The sequence below is a fragment of the Schistocerca gregaria genome, chromosome 8, assembly GCF_023897955.1.
Source record: "Schistocerca gregaria isolate iqSchGreg1 chromosome 8, iqSchGreg1.2, whole genome shotgun sequence".
Classification (NCBI taxonomy): Eukaryota; Metazoa; Arthropoda; class Insecta; order Orthoptera; family Acrididae; genus Schistocerca; species Schistocerca gregaria.
This window is the reverse complement of record NC_064927.1, coordinates 185,990,588-186,007,019: the sequence shown is the minus strand read 5'-3', so window position 1 is coordinate 186,007,019 and position 16,432 is coordinate 185,990,588. Positions and strand designations below refer to the sequence as shown.

At 43.9% G+C, this 16,432-nt stretch overlaps 1 pseudogene; it reads left to right on the top strand.

Annotated features, from left to right (window-relative positions):
• Window positions 1–203: 203 nt before the first annotated feature.
• On the top strand, window positions 204–321 carry LOC126285698 (5S ribosomal RNA; annotated as a pseudogene).
• Window positions 322–16,432: the final 16,111 nt, after the last annotated feature.

Here is a 16,432-nt window from a genome sequence, read left to right as displayed (position 1 = left end):
TATGAGACGGTGAAAGTCTCTGAGATCTCGGACCGGTGGTGCTACTCAGCTATTTGAAGTTTAGGTTACAGTTCGTGTCCGTAAACGCTCTAGTGAAGTTTGAGAGTGACGGCTCCAGTTACAAGAAGACTGCTCATATTGAGCGATTTTAATATAAACTGAATGGTGAAATGGTAACATGTTTAGTCCCTTACACCTAATACGGCAACGGCCTTGCTGCAGTGGCTACACCGGTTCCCGTGAGATCACCGAAGTTAAGCGCTGTCGGGCGTGGTCGGCACTTGGATGGGTGACCATCCAGGCCACCATGTGCTGTTGCCATTTTTTCGAGGTGCACTAAGCCTCGTGATGCCAATTGAGGAGCTACTCCACCGAATAGTAGCTTCTTCCGTCAAGAATACCATCATAACGGCCGGGAGAGCAGTGTGGTTACCGCACCGCTCTCCTATCTGCATCCTCAATTGAGGATGACCCGGCGGTCGGATGGTCCCGGTAGGCCACTCGTGGCCTGAAGACGGAGTGCTTTTACACCTAATAATCCACCATGCAGGCATGACTTTGGTAGTGTTTGTTGGCTGGAGTAAGTTAGTTTTTATACTCAAATTACTTGAAATAATTAGTGAGATTTTTAATTACGCAAATAATATGTTCGTGCTTGGTATCAACAAATTTGTCATCTCGTCAGCATCGTGAATCTGTAATCTGATTTTCTAGTGTAATTGTGTATCACTCTCTCTGTTTTCTACTACTAGCAACGGTTGTCACCATGGCTTCGCCATATGTTGTGTCTGTCCACGAAAAGTCTATGGGTTACGTCCACCCTATATCCTTTCTGTTGCTGTGGTCTGACACCGAAAGTAGCTTCATATTTAAGCCTTCTTTTTACGGTTGGGATATAAGAGCAAGTGGTTCGTTTGCTGGGCCTTGTCTACTGGAACCTTTTGTTTCGGTTAGTGCTTGCAGAAGCTTTAGGGAGAGACTGAAATGGTTCATGACCTTTTGAAAAAAAAATAGTTCCAGTGAAACAAAAGAAGACAGTTATGTAGTCTACCCGCAGTCTACACTCCACGTCTATAATAACTTCTTGTTTCGATTAGTGCTTGCAGAAGATTTAGGGACAGATTTCTATGTTTCGTTACCTGTTGAAAAAAATTAGTTTCAGTGAAACAAAAGAGGGCAAATATGTAATCTACGCACAGTATATGGTTCAGTAGTTAATAGGGTCAAACTTAGCCCTGTAGCACTCTTTGACACTCTTCGGCAGGCAGTCGATAAACTTCCGAGAATTATCATTGGTAATATTCTGCCAAATCTGCGATGACATAATCTTGAGCTCCGTCGATTCCTTTAATTTTTGTGTGGCTAGATGTTGAACCCCCCATGAACCATGGACCTTGCCGCTGGTGGGGAGGCTTGCGTGCCTCAGCGATACAGATAGCCGTACCGTAGGTGCAACCACAACGGAGGGGTATCTGTTGAGAGGCCAGACAAACGTTTGGTTCCTGAAGAGGGGCAGCAGCCTTTTCAGTAGTTGCAGGGGCAACAGTCTGGATGATTGACTGATCTGGCCTTGTAACAATAACCAAAACAGCCTTGCTGTGCTGGTACTGCGAACGGCTGAAAGCAAAGGGAAACTACAGCCGTAATTTTTCCCGACGCCATGCAGTTTTACTGTATGATTAAATGATGATGGCATCCTCTTGGGTAAAATATTCTGGAGGTAAAATAGTCCCCCATTCGGATCTCCGGGCGGGGACTACTCAAGAGGATGTCGTTATCAGGAGAAAGAAAACTGGCGTTCTACCGGTCGGAGCGTGGAATGTCAGATCCCTTAATCGGGCAGGTGGGTTAGAAAATTTAGAAAGGGAAATGGATAGGTTAAAGTTAGATATAGTGGGAATTAGTGAAGTTCGGTGGCAGGAGGAACAAGACTTCTGGTCAGGTGACTACAGGGTTATAAACACAAAATCAAATAGGGGTAATGCAGGAGTAGGTTTAATAATGAATAGGAAAATAGGAGTACGGGTAAGCTACTACAAACAACATAGTGAACGCATTATTGTGGCCAAGATAGTTACGAAGCCCACACCTACTACAGTAGTACAAGTTTATATGCCAACTAGCTCTGCAGATGACGAAGAAATTGAAGAAATGTATGATTAAATAAAAGAATTATTCAGATAGTGAAGGGTGACGAAAATTTAATAGTCATGGGTGACTGAAATTCGGTAGTAGGAAAAGGGAGAGAAGGAAACGTAGTAGGTGAATATGGACTGGGGCAAAGAAATGAAAGAGGGAGCCGCCTGGTAGAATTTTGCACAGAGCACGACTTAATCATAGGTAACACTTGGTTCAAGAATCATAAAAGAAGGCTGTATACATGGAAGAAGCCTGGAGATACTGACAGGTTTCAGATAGATTATATAATGGTACGACAGAGATATAGGAACCAGGTTTTAAATTGTAAGACATTTCCAGGGGCAGATGTGGACTCTGACCACAATCTGTTGGTTATGACCTGTAGATTAAAACTGAAGAAACTGAAAAAAGGTGGGAATTTAAGGAGATGGGACCTGGATAAACTAAAAGAACCAGAGGTTGTACGGAGTTTCAAGGAGAGCATAAGGGAGCAATTGACAGGAATGGGGGAAAGAAATACAATAGAAGAAGAATGGGTAGCTTTGAGGGATGAAGTAGTGAAGGCAGCAGAGGATCAAGTAGGTAAAAAGACGAGGGCTAGTAGAAATCCTTGGGTAACCGAAGAAATATTGAATTTAATTGATGAAAGGAGAAAATATAAAAATGCAGTAAATGAAGCAGGCAAAAAGGAATACAAACGTCTCAAAAATGACATCGACAGAAAGTGCAAAACGGCTAAGCAGGGATGGTTAGACGACAAATGTAAGGATGTAGAGGCTTATCTCACGAGGGGTAAGATAGATACTGCCTACAGGAAAATTAAAGAGACCTTTGGAGAAAAGAGGACCACTTGTATGAATATTAAGAGCTCAGATGGAAACCCAGTTCTAACCAAAGAAGGGAAAGCAGAAAGGTGGAAGGAGTATATAGAGGGTCTATACAAGGGCGATGTACTTGAGGACAATATTATGGAAATGGAAGAGGATGTAGATGAAGATGAAATGGGAGGTACGATACTGCGTGAAGAGTTTGACAGAGCACTGAAAGACCTGAGTCGAAACAAGGCCCCCGGAGTAGACAACATTCCATTGGAACTACTGACGGCCTTGGGAAAGTCAGTCCTGACAAAGCTCTACCATCTGGTGAACAAGATGTATGACACAGGCGAAATACCCTCAGACTTCAAGAAGAATATAATAATTCCAATCCCAAAGACAGCAGGTGTTGACAGATGTGAAAATTACCGAACTATCAGTTTAATAAGTCGCATCTGCAAAATACTAACGCAAGTTCTTTACAGACGAATGGAAAACTAGTAGAAGCCGACCTCGGGGAAGATCAGTTTGGATTCCGTAGAAATGTTGGAACACGTGAGGCAATACTGACCCTACGACTTATCTTAGAAGCTAGATTAAGGAAGGGCAAACCTACGTTTCTAGCATTTGTAGACTTAGAGAAAGCTTTTGACAATGTTGACTGGAATACTCTCTTTCAAATTCTGAAGGTGGCAGGGGTAAAATACAGGGAGCGAAAGGCTATTTACAATTTTTACAGAAACCAGGTGGCAGTTATAAGAGTCGAAGGACATGAAAGGGAAGCAGTGGTGGGGAAGGGAGTGAGACAGGGGTGTAGTCTATCCCCGATGTTATTCAATCTGTATATTGAGCAAGCAGTGAAGGAAACGAAAGAAAATTTCGGAGTAGGTATTAAAGTCCATGGAGAAGAAATAAAAACTTTGAGGTTCGCCGATGACATCGTAATTCTGTCAGAGACAGCAAAGGACTTGGAAGAGCAGTTGAACGGAATGGATAGTGTCTTGAGAGGAGGATATAAGATTACCATCAACAAAAGCAAAATGAGGATAATGGAATGTAGTGGAATAAAGTCAGGTGATGCTGAGGGAATTAGATTAGGAAGTGAGACACTTAAAGTAGTAAAGGAGTTTTGCTATTTGGGGAGCAAAATAACTGATGATGGTCGATGTAGAGAGGATATAAAATGTAGACTGGCAATTTCAAGGAAAGCGTTTCTGAAGAAGAGAAATTTGTTAACATCGAGTATAGATTTAATGGTCAGGAAGTCGATTCTGAAAGTATTTGTATGGAGTGTAGCCATGTATGGAAGTGAAACATGGACAATAACTAGTTTGGACAAGAAGAGAATAGAAGCTTTCGAAATGTGGTGCTACAGAAGAATGCTGAAGATTAGATGGGTAGATCACATAACTAATGAGGAAGTATTGAATCGGATTTGGGAGAAGAGACGTTTGTGGCACAACTTGACCAGAAGAAGGGATCGGTTGGTAGGACAAGTTCTGAGGCTTCAACGGATCAACAATTTAGTATTGGAGGGCAGCGTGGAGGGTAAAAATCGTAGAGGGAGACCAAGAGATGACTACACTAAGCAGATTCAGAAGGACGTAGGTTGCAGTAGGTACTGGGAGATGAAGAAGCCTGCACAGGATAGAGTAGCATGGAGAGCTGCATCAAACCAGTTTCAGGACTGAAGACCACAACAACAACAAGATGTTGAACCGTCATGTTTGAAATGTTTCGATAGGATTTAGACCAGGGCTTCTTTCTGGCCGTTGAAGAGACTCGACCCCCTGCTTAGAAAACCAGTTCTTGGTGAAATTAGAGGTGCAGTTTGGGCGTTATCTTCACGGTGGATAAAGTTTTCATCAAACAATTCTTTAACCGACGATTGTTTGGTAGTATTTTACACTGTTCATGGACTGTGAACGAAGGAAAGTTGTGGCAGACCCTTAGCAGTATTAGAATTATACATAATAACGGCCTCACCAACAGCCTGAAGTCCCAGAGCAAACAAATAGGCAGAAATTTTTCAATCTGAACACATGCCTCTAAGTAGCTTTTAAGTAGCCAAGTCGAGATTTACACCAGATTTTGCTCTGTTTTTAGTCAAATCACTAAACAAAAAATGGTTTAAATGGCTCTGAGGACTATGCGAATTAACTTCTGAGGTCATCAATCGCCTAGAACTTAGAACTAATTAAACCTAACTAACCTAAGGACATTACACACATCCATGCCCGAGGCAGGATTCGAACATGCCACCAGAGCGGTCGCTCGGCTCCAGACTGTAGCGCCTAGAACCGCTCAACCACTCCGGCCGGCAATCACTAAAGAAGGGTTTGCAGAGTGAATATAAACAATCCATACCTGCTCCCCGAAATCTTGCAGAAACAGCATATGCAGAATTTTGAGATTTTAGTCCTCTACTTTCAAAACAGACAATACGTTATAGCAACTTGCTTTTCGCTGTTTACGACTTAATAAGAAAACCTTCCGAGCCAGACGAAGCGAGATTTAGCACCGTGTACCTGTTCGTGGAGCTTTAATGGGGGTGTCGGATGCTTTAAAATGTCTGTGTCCTCAGCACTTGTTGTAGACACATTAAGTTTAAATCCAATAGAGTGGTATGTGTTGGCGTACTTGGGCAGACCACTGATTTGCTCCTTGTTATTTCAGGCTCTGATTATTGCCTCATTTCAGAATAATTTATTTGAACAAAATTGTAATAAGTGTAGCGACGTTATACTCTGTAAAGTCCATTTGTATACAGACTTAGGCTGTTCAATATAAAATGTCTAAACAAAATACCTCTAGCCGTCTTAATTTCCTGTTGTTATTCTATTGCGCAACCACTTTGAGAAGTGATGATCTACAGATACCACTCACTGAATGCTGTCCCACATTTTGACTGGACCTGAGCTGAGATTCTTCTTACACGTGGTGTCAGAGGGCCTGAAGATGGCGAAATGTAGCACTGCAACCGATTCCTCATTGAAATAACAACTGAAAATATAGGCCTGCGGCTGTGGTCGAGCGGTTCTAGGAGCTTCTGTCCCGAACAGCGCTGCTACTAAGGTCGCAGGTTCGAATCCTGCCTCGTGCATGGATGTGTGCGATGTCCTTAGGTTAGTTAGTTTTAAGTAATTCTAAGTCTAGGGGACTGATGACCTCAGATGTTAAGTCCCATAGCGCTTAGAGCCATTTGAACCATTTGAAAATTTAGACAGCTCAAGGTTTTTTGTTTCGAAATTTATGATTTACTGTCTGACCCAACACCTATTTTCCGCGAGGTATCGCTTGCAGCGGATACATCACAAATAAGTCACGGAAAAAACAAAGGCGCAATCATAATAGATCTAAGAGTTGCCAATCGAGTGTTATCGCCGAACAAATCGGCCCCATTTTGACAGATAAGTAACTGGGAACCAAAATTTGTTTGAGAGGCGACCAAATGGATAGGATTTTTTTTTCCCAGCTTGCATGATCATTTTTATGGTTGGTAACATGTAATAAAACCTCAGTAAAAATTTCATACCTGTAGGACAAGCACCTTTCCAGTGACGAAACATTTCGGTGGCAAAACAGTTTCTTTTATCTCTGTATACAAAAGGGAAGACTGTGTCATCTTCGAAAGTATTAGGCCTAGAGCAATGAAATTTTAACTGATAACAGGTCATTGAGGTGTCTAATCACATCATGTAAAACTTTGAAATGCTGTTTCTTTAGGATCACCCAGTAAACTCTCGATTATTTTAAGCATCGAACTCTCGTGTATAAAACGGTCTCGAACGTCTGATTATTTTACAAATGAATCAATCTGTTTAATATTTGACTTTAATCATATAAGCCAGAACAACTTTAGAAATTGTTTGAAATTGTGTATACAGTTCGTTGGGTGTCGCTAAATCCTGTCATTATTAGAGACTGCATGAGCGTAATCTGGGAAATGTACACTTCGTTTTAAACAAAACTAGTTTTTTACGCATCTCAATCTTTATGACGTCTTATCTTCTGAACTATATATTCAGTGGTTTGTGAGGATACAGTCTGCAAAATCTATTGCGAAAAGAATTAGTAACAAATCGTCACGCTTAATGTTGAACTTTTACAGTTGCATGAACAGCGAATATGTAGCGACGAACTTCTTTCTTTAGATTTTTTTTGAGGGGTTTGGGGAAGGGGAAGAGAGGGAGTTGTTAGGAAGAAGAAGTTTCGTAAGGATTTGAAATTAAGTGTAAAATTTGTTGGAAGTCATTATGTGCTCTCATCCTCAAATACTGGATGCGTATAGAGTCGGCAATTTGCACCCCATGAGTTACGATACACAGTTTCTAGCTGTAATACTTGGCTTACTATGTTATAGCTCGACATAAGATTATACCTCTTAACCAGTTGATTAAGACAACATTCTAAATTTTTGAATTCTCTCAGTAATTAGGTGAAATACTGAAAATAAAAATCTTGGTGCCTCTGGAAGCCGTCAGATAAACAACCTGCAATAGGAACCTTACACTATGAACCGGGTTAGCTGTTTGATAATAAAGATGGGGATTCAACGAAATTTTGACCTGTCTCTAAACTTTCGCCCATGTGGATTTTCGCTACTATGATGCACCCCGAATCATAAACAAATATGTCAGACAGTAGGTCTTAGAGGATACTGTGTTCCGTATGAATAAGAAACAGAACATTCTCCGGAGATGCTTTTCAGAGCAGAAGGGCACTCTGACAAACTTCTCAGTTTCGTATGAATAAAAAGTTCGAGGCATATTCTCTGACCAAGGAGTTCTTTCTCATACTCCCCTGCTTGAGAAGTTCTGGATTAGTGTCGTCTGCCACCTCTGGCACAGAGTTCAGGCGTAATCTCACACTTCATATCAAACAGGCAAACTAATCAGTGTACAAACATGTAACTTGCATTAATGTGTTCTGGAAGAGTTGCACTGCCCTTCGATTTTAGTTTTACGAGCGGCAACAAATTATTAAGACAATTACCGACAGTTTACGGAAATGCATTATCTGACAATGTTACTGAATTTCGACGTGTGGGAAACTTTTTGTTGCCAAAGTTAGGTGAACACTTTATGCGGACATAATCTTGAATACATCAGATTTACATCTGTTCCAAACCGGAACTCCGTGAATGTTTTCTAACACGAGATAATTTAGATTAAGTATGGCGCATAATGGACCGTTCCCGCGCGAAGTACTCAAGCGGTTGCCAGTGCGATTTCATTACGAGAAACAGATCGCTAGATTTGTAATAAACTTGTTATTACTATTTCTGCTCCATCTGCTTATTACTAACACAACAAATTATAAGAATTATGCTGCGAGAGAATATCATGAAGAATAGCTGAAAATTACAGTGATGCAGTATGGTATACAACTATGTCTTCTCCCGAACCAGTCTGTAAGCCTGAGTCTGTTAAATAGCGCAAAAATGTTTTCATTTTCGTTTAGTTTGAAAGGTCACCGTACTTTCTACTTTCATGATTTTAGAGAAAGAAGTCGCAAGCCAAATAATGATTTTTTTTTGTTAAACCGTGATAAATGTCTACTGTTCCTCTCTTCAGTATTTCTTCAGGCTACGCATATCTTTTTTTTTTGCGTTCTGAGCAACATAAGTTGTGCCACTTATACAAAAAAAATCCTCAGTAAAACTTAACAACACAACTTACTCAGCTCGAAATATGCCACAAAGCTCACATCAGAAAACCGTGAATTTCTCAGCTTATATTTATCTAGTTTTATGCATACGAAATCGGAGAACTTCTTCACGTTGAGCAACTTCCCCCATCTTTTTACAGGGTTATTCAAAGTGATGTAGACGCTTCTAAGTGATTGCACTGAGGTAAGGTATTAAATGATTATACTGGGTTTATGTATAAGTTCTTAGAGTTTCTCCATAAGTTTAACAAATACAACAGATACACATGACAGAGACGTTAGTCATCAATAATATGATCTCCTTTTCTATTCACAATAGTCCACTAACGCTGGGGTAACACACTGCAATTGCAACAGGACAGTAACCATTTCAGGATGGTGCTCCCGTGCATCTCCACAGTGATGCGTGTGAGTGATTAGACATTAAACAACTACGACGATGAATCGATCGTCCATCAGATGGCAACCTCCAGTTGCTGGTATGGCCTCCACCTTCTCTAGACCTGATAACGTATGATTTTTACCTGTGCGATTATATCAAAAAACTGTCTTCACACCTCTACTTCCCAACAACGTCACTGACCTACGGTGACGACAGGGCAGCTATGACTGACGCTCATTATGACACTTTACTGCAGGGTCGACCACAGCATGCCAAGCTTCACGCGTGCAGAGATTGTGGGCTTCGGGCGGCCAAAGCACCGCTTGTCTCGACTTTGCTCTGTCCTTCTCCGAAATATCCGGAACAGCGTGACATTTCATTGAATATTGCGCTGTGATATCTTCGGCCGGTACAACACTATCCAATTCGCCGGAATCGTGGTGTCGTCAGCGCTGTTTACAATTCGTTATTTGTTCGTAGTATAGACGAAACGTTTACAGGTCAATCGGCTGTCTGCACAAAAACGGGCAGTCGAGCGATATGTCTATATCTACATATATTCTCCGCTAGCCACCAAGCGGTGTGTGGCGGAGGGCACAATTCGCACCAAAGTCATATCCCCCCCCCCCCCCCCCCTCCCGGTCTCTGTTCCACTCGCGGATCGCGCGAGGGAAAAACGACTGTCTGAATGCCTCAGTACGAGCTCTTTGAATGATGACCATTGCTCGATTTGAAAGTTGGTGGTAACAACATATGCTCTACATCCTCGGTGAAGATTGGATTTCGGGATTTAGTAAGCAGCCCTTTCTGTTTAGCGCGCCGTCTATCTACAAGAGTGTCACACTTCAAACAATGAGATTTGTAACGCTCTCGCGATGGCCAAATGTAACAGTCACGAATCTTGCTGCTCTTCTTTGGACCTTCTCAATCTCTTGAATCAGATCCAACTGGTAAGGGTCCCACACAGACGAACAATACTCCAATACGGGACGAACTAACGTTTTGTAAGCTATTTCCTTTGTTCAAGGACTGCATCGCTTCAGGATTCTACCAATAAACCGCAATCTAGAGTTCGCCTTAACCGTTACCTGTGTAATCTGATCATTCCATTTGAGATCATTTCGAAGTCACACCCAGATACTTGACGGACGTTACCGCTTCTAAAGACTGGGCATTTATTTTGTACTCGTACATTACTGGGGATTTTCGCCTTGTTGAAAGCAGTAGGTTACACTTCTTAATATTGAGAGATAACTGCCAGTCATTACACCACGCACTTATTTTCTGCAAATCCACATTGATTTGTTCACAACTTTCGTGTGCTACTACTTTCCTGTAGGCTACAGCATCATCTGCAAACAGTCTAAGGCCGCTGTTAATACCATCAACCAGATGGTTTATGTAAATCGTTAAAAGCAGAGGACCTATTACGCTGCCCTGGGGCACACCTGAAGTTACGCTTGTTTCTGTTGAAGGACGACATACCACTTCCCGACTGTTAGAATACTTTCTACCCAACCGTATATGTCATCGGATAGTCCGCAAGCGCGCACTTTTTGTAGCAAGCGGCAGTCGTTATAAGCATTTAAAAGTGAATGGGAATGACAGAAGAAAAGGATGAAAATACTGAATATGTGTTATAGTCGCATAAGCGAAGACTACTGCAGATTTGCTATGAAACGACGTTACAATACAATGCAGAAAGATTTAAAGATTTAGTTGGTAATGAGAGAGCAAAAAATTACGACCGGTGGACGGGATTCATTGTTCTCAACATCAAAAAGCACTTGTGCTCAATGTGCAGGCATGGGGCACGTGTACAAACTGGTGGCACCATTTCTTAAGTCGCACGCATTATTCCACTATCATTTGCAACAGTTTTCGATGGAATTCAACGAAGAGTGCGACGATTTTACAGGGTGACAATTATTGAACTACATGGAAAAAAAGTAAATTAGTTACAAGCTACGGCGTGCACACACTTTATTCAGCATGTAAACGTCACAACACATATTCGGGTTTACGTTATGACATATTCGATATGCCTGCCATCATTGGCGATTGTGTGGAGCATACGAATAGCGAAATTCTGCACGACCCGCTGAAGTGTCGGAGCATCGATGCTGTCGATGATCTCCCGAATGGTTGTCTTCAGCTAAGCAATGGTTTTAGGCTGTGCACCTTGTCTTTAACAACGCCGCACAAAAAGGAACCGCACTGTTCAGATCCGGAGGACATGGCGGCCAACCGAGGTACGTATCGGTGGCCTCTGCGTACCCCAGGGCCAGAATGCGGTCCCTAAAGTGCTACTCCAGGACATCAAACATTCTCCTGCTTCGATGGAGTTGAGCTCCGTCTTGCCTGAACCATATCTTGTGTAAATCAGGGTCTCTTTTGTATAATGGGGATGATCTTCCAAAACATTCACGTACCGTTCGGTTGTCACCGTTCCGTCAAGGAATACCGCACTGATTGTTCCATGATAGACATTGCACGCCACACAGTCACCTTTTGAGGGTGAAGAGGCTTCTCGATCGTGAAATGTGGATTTTTCAGTCCCCCCAAGTGCGCCAATTTTGCGTATTGACGAACCCATCCAAATGAAAGTGGGTTTCGTCGCGAAACATGCACGCGTATACTGCTCCCCATCAAAAATGGTTCAAAATGGCTCTGAGCACTATGGGACTTAACATCTGTGGTCATCAGTCCCCTAGAACTTAGAACTACTTAACCCTAACTAACCTAAGGACGTCACACACATCCATGTCCGAGGCAGGATTCGAACCTGCGACCGTAGCAGTCGCGCGGTTCCGGACTGAGCGCCTAGAACCGCTCGGCCACCGCGGCCGGCGGTCCCCATCAAGCCCCGCGGCCAACCGTGTAGTTTAAACGTCCTACGCAAACCGTTAAGAAGTTATGACGATTTTATTTCATACAGTTCACTAATATTCATCCTGTACATATTACCGCAAACTACATTGGTTTGCCAAGGAGCATGCGCGGAACGATTTTTCGATTCAAAACTCATTATTGTTGAATTTATGAAAAAGAAAAGAGTGGAGGAACGAAAATCAGCACCTCTGGAGTGTATTGCACACCTCTCCTTTTGATGGACTTGACTTTTCACGCCCCACAGTTAAGAGATGGCAAGATGAGAAACAACTCCTTTCTGATTTGATGGCGATGCGTTTAAAAAGAAGGAACACATTCGGAAAAGCACAGTTCAGGTCCCTAAGCTCACTGGCGTTAAAGAAAACGTAAGATTTGAAGAACTCATCGTGACCTTGAAATAATTAGGGTATAGTTTTCTAAACGTTTCGAGGAGACTGCCAATATTACATCCGTTTTCGAGCTGTTTTCGTGGCCATTTGGCGTTTCTGTTGAAAGAACAATTGTGCATGTGCAAATGTAATTGATGATCTGCAAAGTAATCCACCTTTTATTTAACTGTCCAGGAAATCTTCTTTCCTTTCTTCAGGCAGAGTTTTCATGTGTACGCAGTGTTGTATTATTTCGAGCAGCAATATGTGTGAACGATATTTTTCGATTATGAAACTCAATAAGTCACGAATACATCGCAACCTCAGTCCGAAAATCTGGGAAATTGTCTGCATCTGTCGACATGCCGAAAGGTTGGACCAGATGTACACTACTGGCCATTAAAATTGCTACACCACGAAGATGACATGCTAGAGACGCGAAATTTAACAGACAGGAAGAAGATGCTGTAATATGCAAATTATTAGCTTTTCAGAGCATTCACACAAGGCGCCGGTGGCGAGACCTACGACGTGCTGACATGAAGAAAGTTTCCAACCTATTTCTGATACACAAACGAAAGTTGAACGGCGTTGCCTGGTGAAACGTTGTGATGACTCGTGTAAGAAAGAGAAATGCGTACCGTCACCTTTCCGACTTTGATAAAGGTCGGATTGTAGCCTATCGCGATTGAGGTTTATCGTAACGCGACATTGCTGATCGCGTTGGTCGAGATCGAATGACTGTTAGCACAATATGGAATCGGTGGATTCAGGAGGGTAATACGGAACGCCGTTCTGGATCCCAACGGCCTCGTATCACTAGCAGTCAAGATGAGAGGCATCTTATCCGCATGGCTGAAACGGATCGTGCAGCCAAGTCTCGATCCCTGACTCGACAGATGGGGACGTTTGCAAGACAACAACCATCTGCACGAACAATTCGACGACGTTTGCAGCAGCATGGGCTATCAGCTCGGAGACCATGGCTGCGGTTACCCTTGACGCTGCTTGACAGACAGGAGTGCCTGCGATGGTGTATTCAACAACGAACCTGGGTGCACGAATGGCAAAACGTCATTTTTTCGGATGAATCCAAGTTTTGTTTACAGCATCAGGATGGTCGCATCCGTGTTTGGCGACATCGCGGTGAACGCACATTGGATGCGTGTATTCGTCATCGCCATACTGGCGTATCACCCGGCTTGATCGTATGGGGTGCCATTGGTTACACGTCTCGGTCACCTCTTGTTCAAATTGACGGCACTCTGAACAGTGGACGTTGCATTTCAGATATGTTACGACCTGTGGCTCTACCCTTCATTCGATCCCTGCGAAACCCTACTTTTCAGCAGGATAATGCACGACCGCATGTTGCAGGTACTGTACGGGCCTTTCTGGATATAGAAAATGTTTGTCTGCTGCCCTGGTCAGCACATTCTCCAGATCTCTGACCAATGGAAAATGTCTGGTCAATGGTGCCGAGCAGCTGGCTCGTCACAATACGCCAGTCACTACTGTTGATGAACTGTGGTATCGTGTTGAAGCTGCGTGGGCAGCCGTACCTGTACATGCCATCCAAGCTCTGTTTGACTCAATGCCGAGGCGTATCAAGGCCGTTATTACGGCCAGAGGTGGTTATTCTGGGTACTGATTTCTCAGGATCTATGCACCCAAATTGCGTGAAAATGTAATCACATGTCAGTTCTAGTATAATATATTTGTCCAATGAATACCCGTTTATCATCTACATTTCTTCTTGGTGTAGCAATTTCAATGGCCAGTAGTGTAGAATAAAACACATTCTCCGTTTTATTCGTACGACCCACTGGAGTGAGAGCGGAGCGCGGAAGGCTGGCCCGCGCCCGGGCTGTGCTTCCCACCTCTGGGCGCGCAGGCGACGTCTCGACACGGCCGTACACGGGCCGCGACACGTCAACCGGCGCAGCGTCAATATTGTCCCTGGGGAGAGGGAGGACAGCGCCGGTCGGCTGTGTACTCAGCAGAGTCAACACGGAGCGCGCCGCGCCGCGCCCTGGCACCCGGCCCGCGACGCTCTCTTCACGCCCGCGAGGCTGCAGCCTCCAGCACCCGCGTTTCAAAATCGTACCTCACCGCTCCAACACGCCGCTTCACTGCGACACTTATGAGCGCAACAAATCGCCGTACCGCAATGAATATGAGTAGATCGTTAAAAGCAAGTGCTTCGTCCGATGTCCTTGAAGGTAATATCTAGGAACTAGTACAAAATGACTCTCATAATTATTCCGACACCCACTAATAACTAGCCATTACGACACACTGGCCCTTATGGTTAAAAGAAAGTAGTGTACAAACTAGTTGTTAATATCCCTGTTCGACAGAGTCAACATCACTGTAAAATGTTTACGTTTAGGAAACAGGGGAGAACCAGTGACCCTGGAAACTCCGAACGCCGTTAACGTGGGCCGACAATGTTATTCAGACACACTCAGTTGTACTACACAGGTCATGGTCTGAGCGAGGCCGCGCGTAGTGGCGGCGCGGTTTGAGGCGCCATGCACGGACTGCGCGGCCCCTGCCGCCGGACGTTCCAGTCCTCCCTCGGGCATGGGTGTTTGTGTTGTTCTTAGCATAAGATCGTTTAAGTTAGTTTAAGTAGTGTGTACCCGGCCTCTGTGACCGAGCGGTTCTAGGCCGTTTAATCTGGAACCGCGCGACCACTACGGTCTCAGGTTTGAATCCTGCCTTAGGTTAAATGGTTCAAATGGCTCTGAGCACTGTGGGATTTAACTTCTGAGGTCACCAGTCCCATAGAACTTAGAACTACTTATAACTAACTAATCTAAGGACATCACACACATCCATTTCCGAAGAAGGAATCGAACCTGCGACAGTAGCGGTCGCGCGGTTCCAGACTGGAGCGCCTAGAACCGCTCGCACACTCCGGCCGGCTGTCCTTAGGTTAGATAGGTTTAAGTAGTTCTAAGTTCTAGGGGACTGATGACCTCAGATGTTAAGTCCCATAGTGCTCAGAGCCATTTCAACCATTTTTGTAGTAGTGTGTAAGTCTAGGGACCGATGACCCCAGCAGTATGGCCCCTTAGGAATTCACACACATTTTTCTGAGCGAGGTATTTTGCTTGAGTACGGATGAAGTAACGATATGCTGCAGAGGAAGAGAGAGCACATTCGGAGACTGCTAGCTAGTAATTTTTCATTGCGCTACAGGCAAAAATTGTCGTGAAATTGCTGAAATGTTACAAATGAAGAAAAGCACAGTTTCCGATCAGAAGATTCCGGAGGGAGGGATCGGATGATAGGACTGACAATCTATCGGATACGGGGCATCAAAGAAGATTTTCTGTGCGAGAGGAGTCAACAAAAAAACGAAAAAGGAGCCCAAGTTAAGTGCTCGAAAACTCGCTACTGACATTGCAAAGACATTGGAAAGGAAGTGCATCCCGAAACAATGGGTAGGGTGCTCAGAGGAGGTAACTTTCACGGCCATATTGTAGAACGGAAGCCCTTCTTAAGTAAAATAAGTCTAAAAAGAGAATGCTGTTTGCCAAACTTGGCATGCCATCGTCGTGAGCATCTGCGGAAAGAGATAGAGGGACGGTTAAATTAACACTAGGAGCTAAACGATTGGACGTCCACGGGGTTCGGAAGCTTGTCTGCCCTGTGAAGTAGGATGGATGATGACTGTGGCATCTCAGCACGTCGCTAGTATTTCGGAGCACACCTTTCATCGGATATTGCTCAACACGGAACTCCGCAGTAGATCAACCCTACGCCGACCGTTGTGTAAGAGTGGTTCTAGGCGCATCAGTCCGGAACCGCGCTGTTGATACGGTCGCAGGTTCGAATCCTGCCTCGGGCACGGATGTGTGTGATGTCCTTAGGTCAGTTAGGTTTAAGTAGTACTAAGTCTAGGGGACTGATGACCTCAGATGGTAAGTCCCATAATGCTCAGAGCCATTTGAACCAACCCTACGTTTTCACATGTTGACCCAACGACATCGTCAGTTACGATTTCAGTGGGCAGGGGACACTCGTTAAATTCATACTTGTCGGCTCTTCGTGTGAATCACGTTTTCGCTACGCTGGGTCGATGGTCGTCCCCACAAATGCCGTCATCGAGCTGAACGGCGGCTCGAAACATGCAGAGCGCAACGGACGCAGGCTGG